This window comes from Microtus oregoni, unplaced genomic scaffold (assembly GCF_018167655.1).
Source record: "Microtus oregoni isolate MIOR12 unplaced genomic scaffold, Mior012 000051F_ref0000332, whole genome shotgun sequence".
Taxonomy (NCBI): domain Eukaryota; kingdom Metazoa; phylum Chordata; class Mammalia; order Rodentia; family Cricetidae; genus Microtus; species Microtus oregoni.
In genome coordinates this window covers 14,431,717-14,449,734 of record NW_024543811.1, presented here as the reverse complement: position 1 = coordinate 14,449,734, position 18,018 = coordinate 14,431,717, and positions in this window count along the sequence as shown.

The window sequence follows — 18,018 nt, the reverse complement described above, 5'->3', positions numbered from 1 at the left end:
AGTGCTCAGTGCTCAGGGTGCTGGGTGTTCAGTACTCAGTGCTCAGGGTGCTGGGTGTTCAGTACTCAGGGTGCTTGGTGCTCAGTGCTCAGGGCGCTGGGTGCTCAGTACTCAGGGTGCTGGGTGCTCAGTGCTCGGGGTGCTGGGTGCTCAGTGATCAGGGTGATCTGTGCTCAGTACTCAGGGTGCTGGGTGCTCAGTGCTCAGGGTGCTGGGTGCTCAGTCCTCAGGGTGCTCAGTACTCAGGGTGCTCGGTGCTCAGTGCTCAGTACTCAGGGTGCTCAGTACTCAGGGTGCTGGGTGCTCAGTGCTCGGGGTGCTGGGTGCTCAGTACTCAGGGTGCTGGGTGCTCAGTACTCGGGGTGCTGGGTGCTCAGTGCTCAAGGTGCTGGGTACTCAGTACTCAGGGAGCTGGGTGCTCAGTGCTCAGGGAGCTGGGTGCTCAGTGCTCAGGCTGCTGGGTGCTCAGTACTCAGGGTGCTGGGTGCTCAGTGCTCATGGTGATCAGTGCTCAGTACTCAGGGTGCTGGGTGCTCAGTGCTCGGGGTGCTGGGTGCTCAGTACACGGGGTGCTGGGTGCTCTGTACTCAGGGTGCTGGGTGCTCAGTGCTCGGGGTCCTAGGTGCTCAGTGCTCAGGGTGATCGGTGCTCAGTACTCAGCGTGCTGGGTGCTCAGTGCTCAGAGTGTTGGGTGCTCAGTACTCAGGGTGCTGGGTGCTCAGTGCTCAGTGCTCAGGGTGCTCAGTGCTCAGGGTGCTCAGTCCTCAGGGTGCTGGGTGCTCAGGGTGCTGGGTGCTCAGTGCTCGGGGTGCTGGGTGCTCAGTACTCAGGGTGCTGGGTGTTCAGTACTCAGGGTGCTTGGTGCTCAGTGCTCAGTGCTCAGGGTGCTGGGTGTTCAGTACTCAGTGCTCAGGCTGCTGGGTGTTCAGTACTCAGGGTGCTTGGTGCTCAGTGCTCAGGGTGCTGGGTGCTCAGTACTCAGGGTGCTGGGTGCTCAGTGCTCGGGGTGCTGGGTGCTCAGTGATCAGGGTGATCTGTGCTCAGTACTCAGGGTGCTGGGTGCTCAGTGCTCAGGGTGCTGGGTGCTCAGTCCTCAGGGTGCTCAGTACTCAGGGTGCTCGGTGCTCAGTGCTCAGTACTCAGGGTGCTCAGTACTCAGGGTGCTGGGTGCTCAGTGCTCGGGGTGCTGGGTGCTCAGTACTCAGGGTGCTGGGTGCTCAGTACTCGGGGTGCTGGGTGCTCAGTACTCAGGGTGCTGGGTGCTCAGTCCTCCGGGTGCTCAGTGCTCAGGGTGCTGCGTGCTCAGTACTCAGGGTGCTGGGTGCTCAGTACTCGGGGTGCTGGGTGCTCAGTGCTCAGGGTGATCGGTGCTCAGTGCTCAGGGTGCTGGGTGCTCAGTCCTCCGGGTGCTCAGTGCTCAGGGTGCTGGGTGCTCAGTACTCAGGGTGCTGGGTGCTCAGTACACGGGGTGCTGGGTGCTCAGTGCTCAGGGTGCTGGGTGCTCAGTGCTCGGGTGCTGGGTGCTCAGTGCTCAGGGTGATCGGTGCTCAGTGCTCAGGGTGCTGGGTGCTCAGTCCTCTGGGTGCACAGTGCTCAGGGTGCTGGGTGCTCAGTACTCAGGGTGCTGGGTGGTCAGTACTCGGGGTGCTGGGTGCTCAGTGCTCAGGGTGCTGGGTGCTCAGTACTCTGGTTGTTGGGTGCTCAGTACTCAGCGTGCTGGGTGCTCCGTGCTCGGGGTGCTGGCTGCTCAGTGCTCAGGGTGCTCTGTGCTCAGTGCTCAGGGTGCTGGGTGCTCAGTACTCTGGGTGCTGGGTGCTTAGTGCTCGGGGTGCTCGGTGCTCATTACTCAAGGTGCTGGGTGCTCAGTGCTCAGGGTGCTGGGTGCTCAGTCCTCGGGGTGCTCCGTGCTCAGGGTGCTGGGTGCTCAGTGCTCAGGGTCCTGGGTGCTCAGTGCTCGGGGTGCTGGGTGCTGAGTGCTCAGGGTGCTGGGTGCTCAGTGCTCGGGGTGCTCGGTGCTCAGTGCTCAGGGTCCCGGGTGCTCAGTACTCAGGGTGCTGGGTGCTTAGTACTCAGGGTGCTCAGTGCTCAGTACACAGGGTGCTGGGTGCTCAGTGCTCGGGGTGCTGGGTGCTCAGTACTCAGGGTGCTGGGTGCTCCGTGCTCGGGGTGCTGGCTGCTCAGTGCTCAGGGTGCTATGTGCTCAGTGCTCAGGGTGCTGGGTGCTCAGTACTCAGGGTGCTGGGTGCTTAGTGCTCGGGGTGCTCGGTGCTCAGTACTCAAGGTGCTGGGTGCTCAGTGCTCAGGGTGCTGGGTGCTAAGTCCTCGGGGTGCTCCGTGCTCAGGGTGCTGGGTGCTCAGTGCTCAGGGTGCTGGGTGCTCAGTGCTCGGGGTGCTGGGTGCTCAGTGCTCAGTACTCAGGGTGCTGGTTGCTCAATGCTCGGGGTGCTGGGTGCTCAGTACTCAGCATGCTGGGTGCTCAGTACTCAGGGTGCTGGGTGCTCAGTGCTCAGGGTGCTGGGTGCTCAGTGCTCAGGGTGCTGGGTTCTCAGTGATCGTGGTGCTGGGTGCTCAGTACTCAGGGTGCTCAGTGCTCGGGGAGCTCGGTGCTCAGTACTCAGTGTGCTGGGTGCTCAGTATTCAGTGCTCGCGGTCCTGGGTGCTCCGTGCTCGGGGTGCTGGGTTCTCAGTGCTCTGGGTGCTTAGTGCTCAATACTCCGGGTGCTGGGTGCTCAGTACTCATGGTGCTGCGTGCTCATTCTCAGGGTTCTAGGGGCTCAGTACTCAGGGTGCTGGGTGCTCAGTACTCAGGCTGCTCGGTTCTCAGTACTCAGGGTGCTGGGTGCTCATTCTCGGGGTGCTGGGTGCTCAGTGCTCGGGGTGCTGGGTGCTCAGTACTCAGGGTGCTGGGGGCTCAGTACTCAGGGTGCTGGGTGCTCAGTACTCAGGGTGATCTGTTCTCAGTACTCAGGTTGCTGGGTGCTCAGTGCTCGGGGTGCTGGGTGCTCAGTACTCGGGGTGCTGGGTGCTCAGTACTCAGGGTGCTGGGTGCTCAGTGCTCAGGGTGCTGGGTGCTCAGTGCTCAGGGTACTGGGTGCTCAGTGCTGAGGGTGGTGCTGGGTGCTCAGTACTCAGGGTGCTGGGTGCTCAGTACTCAGGGTGCTGGGTGCTCAGTGCTCGAGGTGCTCGGTGCTCAGTACTCGGGGTGCTGGGTGCTCAGTACTCAGGGTGCTGGGTGCTCAGTGCTCAGGGTGCTGGGTGCTCAGTGCTCGGGGTACTGGGTGCTCAGTGCTGAGGGTGGTGCTGGGTGCTCAGTACTCAGGGTGCTGGGTGCTCAGTGCTCAGGGTGCTGGGTGCTCAGTACTAAGGGTGCTGGGTGCTCAGTACTCAGGGTGCTCGGTGCTCAGTACTCAGGGTGCTGGGTGCTCAGTGCTCAGGGTGCTGGGTACTCAGTACTCAGGGTGCTGGGTGCTCAGTACTCAGGGTGCTGGGTGCTCAGTGCTCAGGGAGCTGGGTGCTCAGTGCTCAGGCTGCTGGGTGCTCAGTACTCAGGGTGCTGGGTGCTCAGTGCTCATGGTGATCAGTGCTCAGTACTCAGGGTGCTGGGTGCTCAGTGCTCCGGGTGCTGGGTGCTCAGTACACGGGGTGCTGGGTGCTCTGTACTCAGGGTGCTGGGTGCTCAGTCCTCGGGGTGCTCCGTGCTCAGTGCTCAGGGTGCTGGGTGCTCAGTACTCAGGGTGCTCGGTGCTCAGTACTCAGGGTTCTCAGTGCTCAGGGTGCTGGGTGCTCAGTACTCAGGGTGCTCAGTGCTCAGTACTAGGGGTGCTGGTTGCTCAGTACTCAGGGTGCTCAGTGCTCAGTACTCGGGGTGCTGGGTGCTCAGTGCTCAGTGTGCTCAGTGCGCAGTGCTCGGGGTGCTGGGTGCTCAGTGCTCGGGGTGCTAGCTGCTCAGTACTCAGGGTGCTGTGTGCACAGTGCTCAGTACTCAGCGTGCTGGGTTCTCAGTGCTCAGAGTGTTGGGTGCTCAGTACTCAGGGTGCTGGTTGCTCAGTGCTCAGTGCTCAGAGTGCTCAGTGCTCAGGGTGCTCAGTGCTCAGGGTGCTGGGTGCTCAGGGTGCTGGGTGCTCAGTGCTCGGGGTGCTGGGTGCTCATTGCTCAGTGCTCAGGGTGCTGGGTGCTCAGTGCTCAGTGCTCAGGGTGCTGGTTGTTCAGTACTCAGGGTGCTCGGTGCTCAGTGGTCAGGGTGCTGGGTGCTCAGTACTCAGGGTGCTGGGTGCTCAGTGCTCGGGGTGCTGGGTGCTCAGTGCTCAGGGTGATCAGTGCTCAGTACTCAGGGTGCTGGGTGCTCAGTGCTCAGGGTGCTGGGTGCTCAGTCCTCAGGGTGCTCAGTACTCAGGGTGCTCGGTGCTCAGTGCTCAGTACTCAGGGTGCTCAGTACTCAGGGTGCTGAGTGCTCAGTGCTCGGGGTGCTGGGTGCTCAGTACTCAGGATGCTGGGTGCTCAGTACTCGGGGTGCTGGGTGCTCAGTACTCAGTGTGCTGGGTGCTCAGTGCTCGGGGTGCTGGGTGCTCAGTGCTCAGGGTGATCGGTGCTCTGTGCTCAGGGTGCTGGGTGCTCAGTCCCCCGGGTGCTCAGTGCTCAGGGTGCTGGGTGCTCAGTACTCAGTGTGCTGGGTGCTCAGTACTCAGGGTGCTGGGTGCTCAGTGCTCAGGGTGCTGGGTGCTCAGTACTCTGGGTGTTGGGTGCTCAGTACTCAGGGTGCTGGGTGCTCCGTGCTCGGGGTGCTGGGTGCTCAGTGCTCAGGGTGCTGGGTGCTCAGTGCTTAGGGTGCTGGGTGCTCTGTACTCAGGGTGCTGGGTGCTTAGTGCTCGGGGTGCTCGGTGCTCAGTACTCAAGGTGCTGGGTGCTCAGTGCTCAGGGTGCTGGGTGCTCAGTCCTCGGGGTGCTCAGGGTGCTGGGTGCTCAGTGCTCAGGGTGCTGGGTGCTCAGTGCTCGGGGTGCTGGGTGCTGAGTGCTCAGGGTGCTGGGTGCTCAGTGCTCGGGGTGCTCGGTGCTCAGTGCTCAGGGTCCTGGGTGCTCAGTACTCATGGTGCTGGGTGCTTAGTACTCAGGGTGCTCAGTGATCAGTACACAGGGTGCTGGGTGCTCAGTGCTCGGGGTGCTGGGTGCTCAGTGCTCAGTACTCAGGGTGCTGGGTGCTCAGTGCTCGGGGTGCTGGGTGCTCAGTACTCAGCGTGCTGGGTGCTCAATACTCAGGGTGATGGGTGCTCAGTGCTCAGGGTGCTGGTGTCACACTGCTCAGGGTGCTGGTTGCTCAGTGATTGGGGTGCTGGGTGCTTAGTACTCAGGGTGCTCAGTGCTCAGGGAGCTCGGTGCTCATTACTCAGGGTGCTGGGTGCTCAGTTCTCAGTGCTCGGGTTCCTGGGTGCTCCGTGCTCAGGGTGCTGGGTGCTCAGTGCTCTGGGTGCTTAGTGCTCAGTACTCAGGGTGCTGGGTGCTCAGTACTCATGGTGCTGGGTGCTCATTCTCAGGGTGCTAGGGGCTCAGTACTCAGGGTGCTGGGTGCTCAGTACTCAGGGTGCTCGGTTCTCAGTACTCAGGGTGCTGGGTGCTCAGTGCTCGGGGTTCTGGGTGCTCAGTACTCGGGGTGCTCAGTGCTCAGTACTCAGGGTGCTGGGTGCTCAGTACTCAGGGTGCTGGGTGCTCAGTGCTCGGGGTGCTCGGTGCTCAGTACTCGGGGTGCTGGGTGCTCAGTACTCAGGGTGCTGGGTGCTCAGTCCTCAGGGTGCTGGGTGTTCAGTGCTCGGGGTGCTGGGTGCTCAGTGCTGAGGGTGGTGCTGGGTGCTCAGTACTCAGGGTGCTGGGTGCTCAGTGCTCAGGGTGCTGGGTGCTCAGTACTAAGGGTGCTGGGTGCTCAGTACTCAGGGTGCGCGGTGCTCAGTACTCAGGGTGCTGGGTGCTCAGTACTCAGGGTGCTGGGTGCTCAGTGCTCAGGGTGCTGGGTGCTCAGTGCTCAGGCTGCTGGGTGCTCAGTACTCAGGGTGCTGGGTGCTCAGTGCTCATGGTGATCGGTGCTCAGTACTCAGGGTGCTGGGTGCTCAGTGCTCGGGGTGCTGGGTGCTCAGTACACGGGGTGCTGGGTGCTCTGTACTCAGGGTGCTGGGTGCTCAGTGCTCGGGGTCCTAGGTGCTCAGTGCTCAGGGTGATCGGTGCTCAGTACTCAGCGTGCTGGGTGCTCAGTGCTCAGAGTGTTGGGTGCTCAGTACTCAGGGTGCTGGGTGCTCAGTGCTCAGTGCTCAGGGTGCTCAGTGCTCAGGGTGCTCAGTGCTCAGGGTGCTGGGTGCTCAGGGTGCTGGGTGCTCAGTGCTCGGGGTGCTGGGTGCTCAGTGCTCAGTGCTCAGGGTGCTGGGTGCTCAGTGCTCAGTGCTCAGGGTGCTGGGTGTTCAGTACTCAGGGTGCTCGGTGCTCAGTGCTCAGGGTGCTGGGTGCTCAGTACTCAGGGTGCTGGGTGCTCAGTGCTCGGGGTGCTGGGTGCTCAGTGATCAGGGTGATCTGTGCTCACTACTCAGGGTGCTGGGTGCTCAGTGCTCCGGGTCCTGGGTGCTCAGTCCTCAGGGTGCTCGGTGCTCAGTGCTCAGTACTCAGGGTGCTCAGTACTCAGGGTGCTGGGTGCTCAGTGCTCGGGATGCTGGGTGCTCAGTACTCAGGGTGCTGGGTGCTCAGTACTCAGGGTGCTGGGTGCTCAGTACTCAGGGTGCTGGGTGCTCAGTCCTCCGGGTGCTCAGTGCTCAGGGTGCTGGGTGCTCAGTACTCAGGGTGCTGGGTGCTCAGTACTCGGGGTGCTGGGTGCTCAGTGCTCAGGGTGATCGGTGCTCAGTGCTCAGGGTGCTGGGTGCTCAGTCCTCCGGGTGCTCAGTGCTCAGGGTGCTGGGTGCTCAGTACTCAGGGTGCTGGGTGCTCAGTACTCGGGGTGCTGGGTGCTCAGTGCTCAGGGTGCTGGGTGCTCAGTGCTCGGGGTGCTGGGTGCTCAGTGCTCAGGGTGATCGGTGCTCAGTGCTCAGGGTGCTGGGTGCTCAGTCCTCCGGGTGCTCAGTGCTCAGGGTGCTGGGTGCTCAGTACTCAGGGTGCTGGGTGCTCAGTACTCGGGGTGCTGGGTGCTCAGTGCTCAGGGTGCTGGGTGCTCAGTACTCTGGGTGTTGGGTGCTCAGTACTCAGGGTGCTGGGTGCTCCGTGCTCGGGGTGCTGGCTGCTCAGTGCTCAGGGTGCTATGTGCTCAGTGCTCAGGGTGCTGGGTGCTCAGTACTCAGGGTGCTGGGTGCTTAGTGCTCGGGGTGCTCGGTGCTCAGTACTCAAGGTGCTGGGTGCTCAGTGCTCAGGGTGCTGGGTGCTCAGTCCTCGGGGTGCTCCGTGCTCAGGGTGCTGGGTGCTCAGTGCTCAGGGTGCTGGGTGCTCAGTGCTCGGGGTGCTGGGTGCTGAGTTCTCAGGGTGCTGGGTGCTCAGTGCTCGGGGTGCTCGGTGCTCAGTGCTCAGGGTCCTGGGTGCTCAGTACTCAGGGTGCTGGGTGCTTAGTACTCAGGGTGCTCAGTGCTCAGTACACAGGGTGCTGGGTGCTCAGTGCTCGGGGTGCTGGGTGCTCAGTGCTCAGTACTCAGGGTGCTGGTTGCTCAGTGCTCGGGGTGCTGGGTGCTCAGTACTCAGCATGCTGGGTGCTCAGTACTCAGGGTGCTGGGTGCTCAGTGCTCAGGGTGCTGGGTGCTCAGTGCTCAGGGTGCTGGGTGCTCAGTGATCGGGGTGCTGGGTGCTCAGTACTCAGGGTGCTCAGTGCTCGGGGAGCTCGGTGCTCAGTACTCAGGGTGCTGGGTGCTCAGTATTCAGTGCTCGCGGTCCTGGGTGCTCCGTGCTCGGGGTGCTGGGTTCTCAGTGCTCTGGGTGCTTAGTGCTCAGTACTCCGGGTGCTGGGTGCTCAGTACTCATGGTGCTGCGTGCTCATTCTCAGGGTTCTAGGGGCTCAGTACTCAGGGTGCTGGGTGCTCAGTACTCAGGGTGCTCGGTTCTCAGTACTCAGGGTGCTGGGTGCTCATTCTCGGGGTGCTGGGTGCTCAGTGCTCGGGGTGCTGGGTGCTCAGTACTCAGGGTGCTGGGGGCTCAGTACTCAGGGTGCTGGGTGCTCAGTACTCAGGGTGATCTGTTCTCAGTACTCAGGTTGCTGGGTGCTCAGTGCTCGGGGTGCTGGGTGCTCAGTACTCGGGGTGCTCAGTGCTCAGTACTCAGGGTGCTGGGTGCTCAGTACTCAGGGTGCTGGGTGCTCAGTGCTCGAGGTGCTCGGTGCTCAGTACTCGGGGTGCTGGGTGCTCAGTACTCAGGGTGCTGGGTGCTCAGTGCTCAGGGTGCTGGGTACTCAGTGCTCGGGGTACTGGGTGCTCAGTGCTGAGGGTGGTGCTGGGTGCTCAGTACTCAGGGTGCTGGGTGCTCAGTGCTCAGGGTGCTGGGTGCTCAGTACTAAGGGTGCTGGGTGCTCAGTACTCAGGGTGCTCGGTGCTCAGTACTCAGGGTGCTGGGTGCTCAGTGCTCAAGGTGCTGGGTACTCAGTACTCAGGGTGCTGGGTGCTCAGTACTCAGGGTGCTGGGTGCTCAGTGCTCAGGGAGCTGGGTGCTCAGTGCTCAGGCTGCTGGGTGCTCAGTACTCAGGGTGCTGGGTGCTCAGTGCTCATGGTGATCAGTGCTCAGTACTCAGGGTGCTGGGTGCTCAGTGCTCGGGGTGCTGGGTGCTCAGTACACGGGGTGCTGGGTGCTCTGTACTCAGGGTGCTGGGTCCTCAGTGCTCGGGGTCCTAGGTGCTCAGTGCTCAGGGTGATCGGTGCTCAGTACTCAGCGTGCTGGGTGCTCAGTGCTCAGAGTGTTGGGTGCTCAGTACTCAGGGTGCTGGGTGCTCAGTGCTCAGTGCTCAGGGTGCTCAGTGCTCAGGGTGCTCAGTCCTCAGGGTGCTGGGTGCTCAGTGTGCTGGGTGCTCAGTGCTCGGGGTGCTGGGTGCTCAGTGCTCAGGGTGCTGGGTGTTCAGTACTCAGGGTGCTTGGTGCTCAGTGCTCAGTGCTCAGGGTGCTGGGTGTTCAGTACTCAGTGCTCAGGGTGCTGGGTGTTCAGTACTCAGGGTGCTTGGTGCTCAGTGCTCAGGGTGCTGGGTGCTCAGTACTCAGGGTGCTGGGTGCTCAGTGCTCGGGGTGCTGGGTGCTCAGTGATCAGGGTGATCTGTGCTCAGTACTCAGGGTGCTGGGTGCTCAGTGCTCAGGGTGCTGGGTGCTCAGTCCTCAGGGTGCTCAGTACTCAGGGTGCTCGGTGCTCAGTGCTCAGTACTCAGGGTGCTCAGTACTCAGGGTTCTGGGTGCTCAGTGCTCGGGGTGCTGGGTGCTCAGTACTCAGGGTGCTGGGTGCTCAGTACTCGGGGTGCTGGGTGCTCAGTGCTCAAGGTGCTGGGTACTCAGTACTCAGGGTGCTGGGTGCTCAGTACTCAGGGTGCTGGGTGCTCAGTTCTCAGGGAGCTGGGTGCTCAGTGCTCAGGCTGCTGGGTGCTCAGTACTCAGGGTGCTGGGTGCTCAGTGCTCATGGTGATCAGTGCTCAGTACTCAGGGTGCTGGGTGCTCAGTGCTCGGGGTGCTGGGTGCTCAGTACACGGGGTGCTGGGTGCTCTGTACTCAGGGTGCTGGGTGCTCAGTGCTCGGGGTCCTAGGTGCTCAGTGCTCAGGGTGATCGGTGCTCAGTACTCAGCGTGCTGGGTGCTCAGTGCTCAGAGTGTTGGGTGCTCAGTACTCAGGGTGCTGGGTGCTCAGTGCTCAGTGCTCAGGGTGCTCAGTGCTCAGGGTGCTCAGTCCTCAGGGTGCTGGGTGCTCAGGGTGCTGGGTGCTCAGTGCTCGGGGTGCTGGGTGCTCAGTACTCAGGGTGCTGGGTGTTCAGTACTCAGGGTGCTTGGTGCTCAGTGCTCAGTGCTCAGGGTGCTGGGTGTTCAGTACTCAGTGCTCAGGGTGCTGGGTGTTCAGTACTCAGGGTGCTTGGTGCTCAGTGCTCAGGGTGCTGGGTGCTCAGTACTCAGGGTGCTGGGTGCTCAGTGCTCGGGGTGCTGGGTGCTCAGTGATCAGGGTGATCTGTGCTCAGTACTCAGGGTGCTGGGTGCTCAGTGCTCAGGGTGCTGGGTGCTCAGTCCTCAGGGTGCTCAGTACTCAGGGTGCTCGGTGCTCAGTGCTCAGTACTCAGGGTGCTCAGTACTCAGGGTGCTGGGTGCTCAGTGCTCGGGGTTCTGGGTGCTCAGTACTCGGGGTGCTCAGTGCTCAGTACTCAGGGTGCTGGGTGCTCAGTACTCAGGGTGCTGGGTGCTCAGTGCTCGGGGTGCTCGGTGCTCAGTACTCGGGGTGCTGGGTGCTCAGTACTCAGGGTGCTGGGTGCTCAGTCCTCAGGGTGCTGGGTGTTCAGTGCTCGGGGTGCTGGGTGCTCAGTGCTGAGGGTGGTGCTGGGTGCTCAGTACTCAGGGTGCTGGGTGCTCAGTGCTCAGGGTGCTGGGTGCTCAGTACTAAGGGTGCTGGGTGCTCAGTACTCAGGGTGCGCGGTGCTCAGTACTCAGGGTGCTGGGTGCTCAGTACTCAGGGTGCTGGGTGCTCAGTGCTCAGGGTGCTGGGTGCTCAGTGCTCAGGCTGCTGGGTGCTCAGTACTCAGGGTGCTGGGTGCTCAGTGCTCATGGTGATCGGTGCTCAGTACTCAGGGTGCTGGGTGCTCAGTGCTCGGGGTGCTGGGTGCTCAGTACACGGGGTGCTGGGTGCTCTGTACTCAGGGTGCTGGGTGCTCAGTGCTCGGGGTCCTAGGTGCTCAGTGCTCAGGGTGATCGGTGCTCAGTACTCAGCGTGCTGGGTGCTCAGTGCTCAGAGTGTTGGGTGCTCAGTACTCAGGGTGCTGGGTGCTCAGTGCTCAGTGCTCAGGGTGCTCAGTGCTCAGGGTGCTCAGTGCTCAGGGTGCTGGGTGCTCAGGGTGCTGGGTGCTCAGTGCTTGGGGTGCTGGGTGCTCAGTGCTCAGTGCTCAGGGTGCTGGGTGCTCAGTGCTCAGTGCTCAGGGTGCTGGGTGTTCAGTACTCAGGGTGCTCGGTGCTCAGTGCTCAGGGTGCTGGGTGCTCAGTACTCAGGGTGCTGGGTGCTCAGTGCTCGGGGTGCTGGGTGCTCAGTGATCAGGGTGATCTGTGCTCACTACTCAGGGTGCTGGGTGCTCAGTGCTCCGGGTCCTGGGTGCTCAGTCCTCAGGGTGCTCGGTGCTCAGTGCTCAGTACTCAGGGTGCTCAGTACTCAGGGTGCTGGGTGCTCAGTGCTCGGGGTGCTGTGTGCTCAGTACTCAGGGTGCTGGGTGCTCAGTACTCGGGGTGCTGGGTGCTCAGTACTCAGGGTGCTGGGTGCTCAGTCCTCCGGGTGCTCAGTGCTCAGGGTGCTGGATGCTCAGTACTCAGGGTGCTTGGTGCTCAGTACTCGGGGTGCTGGGTGCTCAGTGCTCAGGGTGATCGGTGCTCAGTGCTCAGGGTGCTGGGTGCTCAGTCCTCCGGGTGCTCAGTGCTCAGGGTGCTGGGTGCTCAGTACTCAGGGTGCTGGGTGCTCAGTACTCGGGGTGCTCGGTGCTCAGTGCTCAGGGTGCTGGGTGCTCAGTGCTCGGGGTGCTGGGTGCTCAGTGCTCAGGGTGATCGGTGCTCAGTGCTCAGGGTGCTGGGTGCTCAGTCCTCCGGGTGCTCAGTGCTCAGGGTGCTGGGTGCTCAGTACTCAGGGTGCTGGGTGCTCAGTACTCGGGGTGCTGGGTGCTCAGTGCTCAGGGTGCTGGGTGCTCAGTACTCTGGGTGTTGGGTGCTCAGTACTCAGGGTGCTGGGTGCTCCGTGCTCGGGGTGCTGGCTGCTCAGTGCTCAGGGTGCTATGTGCTCAGTGCTCAGGGTGCTGGGTGCTCAGTACTCAGGGTGCTGGGTGCTTAGTGCTCGGGGTGCTCGGTGCTCAGTACTCAAGGTGCTGGGTGCTCAGTGCTCAGGGTGCTGGGTGCTCAGTCCTCGGGGTGCTCCGTGCTCAGGGTGCTGGGTGCTCAGTGCTCAGGGTGCTGGGTGCTCAGTGCTCGGGGTGCTGGGTGCTGAGTTCTCAGGGTGCTGGGTGCTCAGTGCTCGGGGTGCTCGGTGCTCAGTGCTCAGGGTCCTGGGTGCTCAGTACTCAGGGTGCTGGGTGCTTAGTACTCAGGGTGCTCAGTGCTCAGTACACAGGGTGCTGGGTGCTCAGTGCTCGGGGTGCTGGGTGCTCAGTGCTCAGTACTCAGGGTGCTGGTTGCTCAGTGCTCGGGGTGCTGGGTGCTCAGTACTCAGCAGGCTGGGTGCTCAGTACTCAGGGTGCTGGGTGCTCAGTGCTCAGGGTGCTGGGTGCTCAGTGCTCAGGGTGCTGGGTGCTCAGTGATTGGGGTCCTGGGTGCTCAGTACTCAGGGTGCTCAGTGCTCGGGGAGCTCGGTGCTCAGTACTCAGGGTGCTGGGTGCTCAGTATTCAGTGCTCGCGGTCCTGGGTGCTCCGTGCTCGGGGTGCTGGGTTCTCAGTGCTCTGGGTGCTTAGTGCTCAGTACTCCGGGTGCTGGGTGCTCAGTACTCATGGTGCTGCGTGCTCATTCTCAGGGTTCTAGGGGCTCAGTACTCAGGGTGCTGGGTGCTCAGTACTCAGGGTGCTCGGTTCTCAGTACTCAGGGTGCTGGGTGCTCATTCTCGGGGTGCTGGGTGCTCAGTGCTCGGGGTGCTGGGTGCTCAGTACTCAGGGTGCTGGGGGCTCAGTACTCAGGGTGCTGGGTGCTCAGTACTCAGGGTGATCTGTTCTCAGTACTCAGGTTGCTGGGTGCTCAGTGCTCGGGGTGCTGGGTGCTCAGTACTCGGGGTGCTCAGTGCTCAGTACTCAGGGTGCTGGGTGCTCAGTACTCAGGGTGCTGGGTGCTCAGTGCTCGAGGTGCTCGGTGCTCAGTACTCGGGGTGCTGGGTGCTCAGTACTCAGGGTGCTGGGTGCTCAGTGCTCAGGGTGCTGGGTACTCAGTGCTCGGGGTACTGGGTGCTCAGTGCTGAGGGTGGTGCTGGGTGCTCAGTACTCAGGGTGCTGGGTGCTCAGTGCTCAGGGTGCTGGGTGCTCAGTACTAAGGGTGCTGGGTGCTCAGTACTCAGGGTGCTCGGTGCTCAGTACTCAGGGTGCTGGGTGCTCAGTGCTCAAGGTGCTGGGTACTCAGTACTCAGGGTGCTGGGTGCTCAGTACTCAGGGTGCTGGGTGCTCAGTGCTCAGGGAGCTGGGTGCTCAGTGCTCAGGCTGCTGGGTGCTCAGTACTCAGGGTGCTGGGTGCTCAGTGCTCATGGTGATCAGTGCTCAGTACTCAGGGTGCTGGGTGCTCAGTGCTCGGGGTGCTGGGTGCTCAGTACACGGGGTGCTGGGTGCTCTGTACTCAGGGTGCTGGGTGCTCAGTGCTCGGGGTCCTAGGTGCTCAGTGCTCAGGGTGATCGGTGCTCAGTACTCAGCGTGCTGGGTGCTCAGTGCTCAGAGTGTTGGGTGCTCAGTACTCAGGGTGCTGGGTGCTCAGTGCTCAGTGCTCAGGGTGCTCAGTGCTCAGGGTGCTCAGTCCTCAGGGTGCTGGGTGCTCAGGGTGCTGGGTGCTCAGTGCTCGGGGTGCTGGGTGCTCAGTGCTCAGGGTGCTGGGTGTTCAGTACTCAGGGTGCTTGGTGCTCAGTGCTCAGTGCTCAGGGTGCTGGGTGTTCAGTACTCAGTGCTCAGGGTGCTGGTTGTTCAGTACTCAGGGTGCTTGGTGCTCAGTGCTCAGGGTGCTGGGTGCTCAGTACTCAGGGTGCTGGGTGCTCAGTGCTCGGGGTGCTGGGTGCTCAGTGATCAGGGTGATCTGTGCTCAGTACTCAGGGTGCTGGGTGCTCAGTGCTCAGGGTGCTGGGTGCTCAGTCCTCAGGGTGCTCAGTACTCAGGGTGCTCGGTGCTCAGTGCTCAGTACTCAGGGTGCTCAGTACTCAGGGTGCTGGGTGCTCAGTGCTCGGGGTGCTGGGTGCTCAGTACTCAGGGTGCTGGGTGCTCAGTACTCGGGGTGCTGGGTGCTCAGTGCTCAAGGTGCTGGGTACTCAGTACTCAGGGTGCTGGGTGCTCAGTACTCAGGGTGCTGGGTGCTCAGTGCTCAGGGAGCTGGGTGCTCAGGGCTCAGGCTGCTGGGTGCTCAGTACTCAGGGTGCTGGGTGCTCAGTGCTCATGGTGATCAGTGCTCAGTACTCAGGGTGCTGGGTGCTCAGTGCTCGGGGTGCTGGGTGCTCAGTACACGGGGTGCTGGGTGCTCTGTACTCAGGGTGCTGGGTGCTCAGTGCTCGGGGTCCTAGGTGCTCAGTGCTCAGGGTGATCGGTGCTCAGTACTCAGCGTGCTGGGTGCTCAGTGCTCAGAGTGTTGGGTGCTCAGTACTCAGGGTGCTGGGTGCTCAGTGCTCAGTGCTCAGGGTGCTCAGTGCTCAGGGTGCTCAGTCCTCAGGGTGCTGGGTGCTCAGGGTGCTGGGTGCTCAGTGCTCGGGGTGCTGGGTGCTCAGTACTCAGGGTGCTGGGTGTTCAGTACTCAGGGTGCTTGGTGCTCAGTGCTCAGTGCTCAGGGTGCTGGGTGTTCAGTACTCAGTGCTCAGGCTGCTGGGTGTTCAGTACTCAGGGTGCTTGGTGCTCAGTGCTCAGGGTGCTGGGTGCTCAGTACTCAGGGTGCTGGGTGCTCAGTGCTCGGGGTGCTGGGTGCTCAGTGATCAGGGTGATCTGTGCTCAGTACTCAGGGTGCTGGGTGCTCAGTGCTCAGGGTGCTGGGTGCTCAGTCCTCAGGGTGCTCAGTACTCAGGGTGCTCGGTGCTCAGTGCTCAGTACTCAGGGTGCTCAGTACTCAGGGTGCTGGGTGCTCAGTGCTCGGGGTGCTGGGTGCTCAGTACTCAGGGTGCTGGGTGCTCAGTACTCGGGGTGCTGGGTGCTCAGTACTCAGGGTGCTGGGTGCTCAGTCCTCCGGGTGCTCAGTGCTCAGGGTGCTGCGTGCTCAGTACTCAGGGTGCTGGGTGCTCAGTACTCGGGGTGCTGGGTGCTCAGTGCTCAGGGTGATCGGTGCTCAGTGCTCAGGGTGCTGGGTGCTCAGTCCTCCGGGTGCTCAGTGCTCAGGGTGCTGGGTGCTCAGTACTCAGGGTGCTGGGTGCTCAGTACTCGGGGTGCTGGGTGCTCAGTGCTCAGGGTGCTGGGTGCTCAGTGCTCGGGTGCTGGGTGCTCAGTGCTCAGGGTGATCGGTGCTCAGTGCTCAGGGTGCTGGGTGCTCAGTCCTCTGGGTGCACAGTGCTCAGGGTGCTGGGTGCTCAGTACTCAGGGTGCTGGGTGGTCAGTACTCGGGGTGCTGGGTGCTCAGTGCTCAGGGTGCTGGGTGCTCAGTACTCTGGTTGTTGGGTGCTCAGTACTCAGCGTGCTGGGTGCTCCGTGCTCGGGGTGCTGGCTGCTCAGTGCTCAGGGTGCTCTGTGCTCAGTGCTCAGGGTGCTGGGTGCTCAGTACTCTGGGTGCTGGGTGCTTAGTGCTCGGGGTGCTCGGTGCTCAGTACTCAAGGTGCTGGGTGCTCAGTGCTCAGGGTGCTGGGTGCTCAGTCCTCGGGGTGCTCCGTGCTCAGGGTGCTGGGTGCTCAGTGCTCAGGGTCCTGGGTGCTCAGTGCTCGGGGTGCTGGGTGCTGAGTGCTCAGGGTGCTGGGTGCTCAGTGCTCGGGGTGCTCGGTGCTCAGTGCTCAGGGTCCCGGGTGCTCAGTACTCAGGGTGCTGGGTGCTTAGTACTCAGGGTGCTCAGTGCTCAGTACACAGGGTGCTGGGTGCTCAGTGCTCGGGGTGCTGGGTGCTCAGTACTCAGGGTGCTGGGTGCTCCGTGCTCGGGGTGCTGGCTGCTCAGTGCTCAGGGTGCTATGTGCTCAGTGCTCAGGGTGCTGGGTGCTCAGTACTCAGGGTGCTGGGTGCTTAGTGCTCGGGGTGCTCGGTGCTCAGTACTCAAGGTGCTGGGTGCTCAGTGCTCAGGGTGCTGGGTGCTAAGTCCTCGGGGTGCTCCGTGCTCAGGGTGCTGGGTGCTCAGTGCTCAGGGTGCTGGGTGCTCAGTGCTCGGGGTGCTGGGTGCTCAGTGCTCAGTACTCAGGGTGCTTTTGCTCAATGCTCGGGGTGCTGGGTGCTCAGTACTCAGCATGCTGGGTGCTCAGTACTCAGGGTGCTGGGTGCTCAGTGCTCAGGGTGCTGGGTGCTCAGTGCTCAGGGTGCTGGGTGCTCAGTGATCGTGGTGCTGGGTGCTCAGTACTCAGAGTGTTGGGTGCTCAGTACTCAGGGTGCTGGGTGCTCAGTGCTCAGAGTGTTGGGTGCTCAGTACTCAGGGTGCTGGGTGCTCAGTGCTCAGTGCTCAGGGTGCTCAGTGCTCAGGGTGCTCAGTCCTCAGGGTGCTGGGTGCTCAGGGTGCTGGGTGCTCAGTGCTCGGGGTGCTGGGTGCTCAGTACTCAGGGTGCTGGGTGTTCAGTACTCAGGGTGCTTGGTGCTCAGTGCTCAGTGCTCAGGGTGCTGGGTGTTCAGTACTCAGTGCTCAGGCTGCTGGGTGTTCAGTACTCAGGGTGCTTGGTGCTCAGTGCTCAGGGTGCTGGGTGCTCAGTACTCAGGGTGCTGGGTGCTCAGTGCTCGGGGTGCTGGGTGCTCAGTGATCAGGGTGATCTGTGCTCAGTACTCAGGGTGCTGGGTGCTCAGTGCTCAGGGTGCTGGGTGCTCAGTCCTCAGGGTGCTCAGTACTCAGGGTGCTCGGTGCTCAGTGCTCAGTACTCAGGGTGCTCAGTACTCAGGGTGCTGGATGCTCAGTGCTCGGGGTGCTGGGTGCTCAGTACTCAGGGTGCTGGGTGCTCAGTACTCGGGGTGCTGGGTGCTCAGTACTCAGGGTGCTGGGTGCTCAGTCCTCCGGGTGCTCAGTGCTCAGGGTGCTGCGTGCTCAGTACTCAGGGTGCTGGGTGCTCAGTACTCGGGGTGCTGGGTGCTCAGTGCTCAGGGTGATCGGTGCTCAGTGCTCAGGGTGCTGGGTGCTCAGTCCTCCGGGTGCTCAGTGCTCAGGGTGCTGGGTGCTCAGTACTCAGGGTGCTGGGTGCTCAGTACTCGGGGTGCTGGGTGCTCAGTGCTCAGGGTGCTGGGTGCTCAGTGCTCGGGTGCTGGGTGCTCAGTGCTCAGGGTGATCGGTGCTCAGTGCTCAGGGTGCTGGGTGCTCAGTCCTCTGGGTGCACAGTGCTCAGGGTGCTGGGTGCTCAGTACTCAGGGTGCTGGGTGGTCAGTACTCGGGGTGCTGGGTGCTCAGTGCTCAGGGTGCTGGGTGCTCAGTACTCTGGTTGTTGGGTGCTCAGTACTCAGCGTGCTGGGTGCTCCGTGCTCGGGGTGCTGGCTGCTCAGTGCTCAGGGTGCTCTGTGCTCAGTGCTCAGGGTGCTGGGTGCTCAGTACTCTGGGTGCTGGGTGCTTAGTGCTCGGGGTGCTCGGTGCTCAGTACTCAAGGTGCTGGGTGCTCAGTGCTCAGGGTGCTGGGTGCTCAGTCCTCGGGGTGCTCCGTGCTCAGGGTGCTGGGTGCTCAGTGCTCAGGGTCCTGGGTGCTCAGTGCTCGGGGTGCTGGGTGCTGAGTGCTCAGGGTGCTGGGTGCTCAGTGCTCGGGGTGCTCGGTGCTCAGTGCTCAGGGTCCCGGGTGCTCAGTACTCAGGGTGCTGGGTGCTTAGTACTCAGGGTGCTCAGTGCTCAGTACACAGGGTGCTGGGTGCTCAGTGCTCGGGGTGCTGGGTGCTCAGTACTCAGGGTGCTGGGTGCTCCGTGCTCGGGGTGCTGGCTGCTCAGTGCTCAGGGTGCTATGTGCTCAGTGCTCAGGGTGCTGGGTGCTCAGTACTCAGGGTGCTGGGTGCTTAGTGCTCGGGGTGCTCGGTGCTCAGTACTCAAGGTGCTGGGTGCTCAGTGCTCAGGGTGCTGGGTGCTA